Source organism: Pristiophorus japonicus, unplaced genomic scaffold (assembly GCF_044704955.1).
Source record: "Pristiophorus japonicus isolate sPriJap1 unplaced genomic scaffold, sPriJap1.hap1 HAP1_SCAFFOLD_382, whole genome shotgun sequence".
Taxonomy (NCBI): Eukaryota; Metazoa; Chordata; class Chondrichthyes; family Pristiophoridae; genus Pristiophorus; species Pristiophorus japonicus.
In genome coordinates, this window is record NW_027253674.1 from 282,180 (window position 1) to 288,617 (window position 6,438).

The 6,438-nt window shown below is 41.7% G+C and overlaps 1 non-coding gene across 1 annotated transcript; it reads right to left on the reverse strand.

Annotated features, from left to right (window-relative positions):
- Positions 1–5,915: 5,915 nt before the first annotated feature.
- On the reverse strand, positions 5,916–5,998 carry trnav-uac (transfer RNA valine (anticodon UAC)). Its single transcript has one exon. It is a non-coding gene; the product is annotated as a tRNA-Val (tRNA).
- Between the last annotated feature and the right edge of the window lie 440 nt (positions 5,999–6,438).

A 6,438-nucleotide genomic window follows, 5' to 3' on the forward strand; every position in this document is an offset into this window, starting at 1 on the left:
GAAGTCCATAACAAAAACTGTTAGTGACTATCTTAAGTGAAGTATGGATACAAAAATAGAGCCGGCCAAACAATAAGCCTTGTTGAATGAAGAGAGATTTTTGTGAATGTCTGTCTTTGAATGAAAGTGCTTGTGTGATTTTTAACTTCGGAATATTTGAGGTGGGAATTAATGAATTTTTCAGGTGTCTGAAAGCCTGCTTCAGAAGTGGTAGAGCTGTCTGTTGTTATGGCCCCACCCACTTTTTCAGAAAGAGTGAATTTGTTTTAACCCTTTGCAGTGTTATCCTTTATGAGGGAAGTTTTAAGAAAGTGTGAACCTAGAATTGAATTACATTTTAATTTAGAAACGAAGGTGTGGATTTATTCAGATGATATGTTATGTAGCTAGGAAATGCACAAAGGATAGGTTTGTTGAGCAAAAGATAAAAAATGTGTGGTCCCGATGGTTTTAAAAAAAATGTTTTGACACGCTCACTTGTCAAAAGAAAACACGTATGCATTGATTACATTTTTTTGAAAGACAATACATTTAGTCTAGGAATGAGATAAAGAATGGAGAAGGGAAATGGTAATGCCTTAAAAAAAGAATCCTGCATGGGTGTCTCAAGGCTTCGGGCTGGGGAAGTACGCCCCCATATTTCTTTGTGTAAAATCTTGATGTGAAAGCTTCGAGCTCAGTAAAAAGATTTTTAAATAAAAGATTGGCAATACGATATTTGAATTGGGATTTTGAGATATTTCTGGTGATTCTCCTTGATAAATATTTTGGTTGTATTGGAAAATCTTGGGTTTGGAAGACTTTTAATAAAAGTAAACATACTGCGTCAGAAGCTGAAGCTTAAAAAGATTAAATTTATGAGATACTGTATCACAAAATTGAAGTTACAGTGCAAAATATTAGAGTTTTGGATGTTCAGCTTCTAAAACAGAAGTCAGGCACATAATTATAAAACAAGTACTTTGCATTCTGTGATCTGTGAATCACTATAAGCATAAATGATAAGTCCGATTAAAAAACAGTATTACCATATTTGACATTTCATAATCCAACAATGAATACAAATACTACAAAAGGGGAGCAGAAATTAGGATGGGAGCAGTGAAGAGTTAATCTTGTTGTGAAGATTTCAAGTACCACTGTTTAAGAAAATACACAACAAAATGAAATAACTTTAACATAAAAATTTAAATCTGATCTCTTTAAAAAAAGGAAATAAAACTATAATGTTTGGAAACAATGTAGAAATACCTTCAGGGATCAGGTCAAACTCCTGGGCAAGTGGGGAGCTATCTGTGAAAGTGTAAAAGGAATTTTGAAAAAAATTAAATGTTAAAACGGCAGGCTTTAGCAGTTTAGAACAAAGGAAAATATAAGTTGAACTTGTGACTTAAGATACAGTGGTTGAAGAACCATAGAAACTGAGACGTAAAGGCTTTGAAACTGGAACATTTGAGATAACAGAAAGCAGCTATCAAAGCCTACGTGCTAGACTCTGTTCTAGTTATGAAAAAGACATTTGAGATAACGGAAAGCAGGATTTAAAGTAAATCCCAAACAGGCACAAATCGGACAACCTGTGGTACAGTACCTGGGACACGAAATATCTCAAGGAACTCGGACCATGTCCAATGACAGGAAGGAGGACATTAGAATTATGCCCCGACCAAAACCATCTAAGTGTCCGGAGCGTTTGTCTTGAAGCCATAAGATAAGTGTGTAAAAAATGTTACCTGAATATTGTAAACCAGGGGAATTAACGTTGGGAAATTGCGTGGTAGTTAAACCTGGAACAGAAGTAATGTTGTTATTTGACAATGTGCAGCATGTAATGTTATCTGTGAGCATAAATTAATCAGCCCTATACCTGCCAGAAAAAAATAGCCACAAGACTAAAGCTTTGTAAATAGGATTGCTAGACACAATCCTGAGAATAGCTCGTGACACATCAGGAGAAGGGAGTAACACAAGAAGCTGAGACACAAAGAAGGAAGACAGAGGAGATTTACAGCGAATGACGTATTAACTTTAGAGGGACATCTCTAGTAGATGCACCAGATATACAGGCGATCCAGGCAGGTGTAGATAGTTTGAGGGGAACAACGGAGTTACTAATCAGGAAACAGACCAGGATTGACATACAATCTTCACAGTTAGGATTTAAACATCCAAAAAAATGCTAGAGGGTGTATCCGTATTGGAAGGCCATGCACGAACAATTAACGAGCAAAATAAGCAGGAATTGAGAGGACGATGCCGAAGACAGGAAAAGAGACACATGTCATGCCTATGGGAGATGGATGATTGGTCAGGTGAGACACAATATGGATCAGATACAAACCGGGCGAGTTACCGGTTCAATAAATAGTACCCAGTTGAAAGAAATGGCACAACACACTGGGTCATTAGATGCATGCACCCTGAAACACAGACACATAGAAACATAGAAAAAGGTTGCAGGAATAGGCCATTCGCCCCTTCGAGCCTGCACCAACATTCAATAAGATCATGGGTGATCATTCACCTCAGGACCCCTTTCCTGCTTTCGCTCCACACCCCTTGATCCCTTTACCTTAAGGGCTATATCCAACTCCCTCTTGAATATGTCTGATGAACTGGCATCAACAACATTCTGCGGAAGAGAATTCGACAGGTTAACAACTCTCTGAGTGAAGAAGTTTCTCCTCATCTCGGTCCTAAATGGCTTATCCCTTGTCCTCAGACTGTGACCACTGGTTCTGGACTTCCCCAACATCGGGAACATTCTTCGTGCATCTAACCTGCCCAGTCCCGTCAGAATGTTTCTGAGGTCCCCTCTCATTCTTCTAAACTCCAGTGAATACAGGCCCAGTCGATCCTATCTCTCCTCATATGTCCTCCCATCCCGGAAATCAGTCTGGTGAACCTTCGCTGCTCTCCCTCAATAGCAAGAACGTCCTTCCTCAGATTAGAACAAAACTGAACACAGTATTGCAGGTGAGGCCACACCAAGGCCCTGTACAGCTGCAGCAAGACCGCCCTGCTGCTCTATTCAAATCCCCAAGATATGGGGCCAACATGCTATTTGCCTTCTTTCTGTCTGCTGCACCTGCATGCCAACCTTCAATGACTGATGTACCATGACACCCGGATCTCGTTGCACTTCCCCTTTGCCTAATCTGCCGCCATTCAGATAATATTCTGCCTTCGTGTTTTTGCCACCAAAGTGCATAACCTCACATTTATCGTTATTACACGACATCTGCCACGCAATTGCCCACTCACCTGACCTATCCAAGTCACCCTGCAGCCTCTTAGCATCCTCCTCACATTTCACACCGCCATCCAGCATAATGTCATCTGCAAAATTAGAGATATTATACACAATTCCTTCATCTAAGTCATTGATGTATATTGTAAATTGCTGGGGTCCCAGCACTGAGCCCTGCGGCACCCAACTAGTCACTGCCTGCCATTGTGAAAAGGACCCGTTTATCCCGACTCTGTCAACCAGTTCTCTATCCACATCAATACATTACCTCCAATGCCATGTGCTTTAATTTTGCACACCAACCTCTTGTGTGGGACCTTGTCAAAAGTCTTTTGAAAGTCCCACTACACCACATCCATTGGTTCTCCCTTGTCCGCTCTACTAGTTACATCCTCACAAAATTCTCAAAGATTCGTCAAGCATGATTTCACTTTCATAAATCCATGCTGATTTGGACCAATCCTGTTAGTGCTTTCCAAATGTGCTGCTATTTCACCTTTAATAATTGATTCCAATATTTTCCCCACCACTGATGTCAGGCTAACTGGTCTGTAATTACCTGTTTTCTCTCTCCCTCATTTTTCAAAACGTGGTGTTACATTCGCTACGCTCCAGTCCATATGAACTGATCCAGAGTCGATGGACTGTTAGCAAATGATAACCAATGCATCCATTATTTCTAGGGCCACTTCCTTAAGTATTCTGGGATGCAGACCATCAGGCCCCGGGGAATTATCGGCCTTTAGTCCCATCCATTTTCCGAACATAATTTCCGACAAATAAGGATTTCCTTCAGTTCCTCCTTCTCACTAACCCCTCGGTCACGTGCTATTTCCAGAAGGTTATGCGTGTCTTCATTCGTGAATGCAGAGCCAAAGTATTTGTTCAACTGGTCTACCATTTCTTTGTTCCCCATTATAATTTCACCTGAATCTGACTGCAAGGGACCTACGTTTCCCTTCACTAATCTTTTTTCTCTTCACATATCTATAGAAGTTTTTATGTTCCCAGCAAGCTTCCTCTCATACTCTATTTTCCCCCTCGGAATTAAACCCTTTGTCCTCCTCTGCTGAATTCTAAATTTCTCCCCGTCCTCGGGTTGATGCTTTTTCTGACCAGTTTATATGCCTCTTCCTTGGATTTAACGCTATTCTTACTTTCCCTTGTTAGTCACGGTTGAGCCACCTTTCCCATTTTATTTTTTACTCCAGACAGGGATGTCCAATTGTTGAAGTTCATCCATGTGATATTTAAATGTTTTCCATTGCCTATCTGCCGTCAACCCTTTAAGTATTATTTCCCAGTCTATTCTAGCCAATTCATGTCTCATACCTTCGAAGTTACCTTTCCGTAAGTTCAGGACCCCAGTCTCAGAATTAATTGTTTCACTCTCCAACTTAATAAAGAATTCAACCTTATTGTGGTTACTCTTCCCCAAGGGGCCTCGCACAACAAGATTACTAATTAGTCTTTTCTCATTTCACATCAACCAGTCGAGGATGGCCAGCCCTCTAGATGGTTCCTCGACATATTGGTCAAGTAAACCATCCCGAATACACTCCAGCAAATCCTCCTCCACCGTACTGCTACCAGTTTGGTTCGCCCAATCTATATGTAGATTAAAGTCTCCCATGATAACTTCTGTACCTATGTTGCACACATCCCGACTTTCTTGTTTGATGCTGTCCCCAAACTCACTACGATTGTTTGGTGATACACAACTCCCACTAGCGTTTTCTTCCCTTTGATATTCCGCAGCTCCACCCACACAGAATCCACGCGAATGTCCTTCCTTACTATTGCGTTAATTTCCTCTTCAACCAGCAATGCCACCCCACCTCCTTTTCCTTTCTGTCTATCCTTCCTGAATGGTGAATCTCCCTGGATGTTGCGTTCCCAGCCTTCCTCACCCAGGAGCCATTTCTCCGTGATGCCAATTACATCATATTCATTAATTGCTGCCTGTGCAGTTAATTTGTCCACCTTATTACGAATACTCCTTGCATTGAGGCACAGTGCCTTCAAGCTTGTTACCTTAACACACCTTGTCCCTTTAGAATTTGGCTGCAATGTGGCCATTTTTGATTTTTGCCTTGGGTTTCGCTGCCCTCCACCTTTACTTTTCAGCCCCCATTTTACTTCCCTCCGTCTCACTGCATAGTTTCCCATCCCACTGCCATATTAGTTTAACCCCTCCCCAACAACACGAGCGAACTCTCCCCTGTGGACATTGCTTCTGCACAGGTACAAAGCGTCCGGTTTGCACTGGTCCCAGCTCCCCCAGAACCGGTTCCAATGTCCCAGGAAATTGAAGCCCTCCCTTCTGCACCACACATTCATCTGAGCTATCCTGCGATTCCTACTCTGACTAGCAGTTGGCAGTGGTAGCTATCCTGAGATTGCTACCTTTGAGGTCCTATTTGTTAATTTAGCTCCGAGCTCCCTAAATTCAGCTTGTAATTCCTCAGACAGAGTGAGTCAGACTCAAACACTAACACATAAAGGGCTCCCTTAAGACAGAGAGTGAGAGGCACAGAAACATTGCATAATCCCATTTCTTTGTCAGTTGAGAATGTTATAAAGTTATCGACATGTACAGATTCAAAAGAATATATTCAGGTATAACTGAGCAGGATGGGAGGAAATCGGTTTGAATTTAAAGATTTACCAGCAGTGGGGCTCGAACCCACGCAGCTATACACCCATTGGATTGTATGTCCAACGCCTAACCCACTCGGCCATCCTGGTTTTGTCAGGATTCGGATTTTGTCTCTGTGAGAATATGGGCTGCAGCTCCACTCTCATAGACAGAGGTTTTCAATGAGCATTTTCAAATATTTATCGTAATATTGACACAGGGGCAACTCTCCTATTCTTTTTCGAGTAATGCTCTGTGAACTTTCACATCCACCCGAGGGTGCAGACGGAGCATCAATTTAACATTTCATCCGAAAGTCAACAGCTTCAACAATGCAAAATTCCCCAAGTGCTGCATTTGAGTGTCAGCCAAGATTATATGCTCAAGCCTCAGGAGTCGGACGAACACACGCAACCTCCTGATTCAGTCGAGAATGCTGCCACTGAACCAAAGCCGATACCAAAGCTCATATCATTATTACTTTCCCCAAGTCTTTTTATAAAGTTCCAGGACATACAGAAGTAATATTCAACATTTTGAAAAAGCTCCA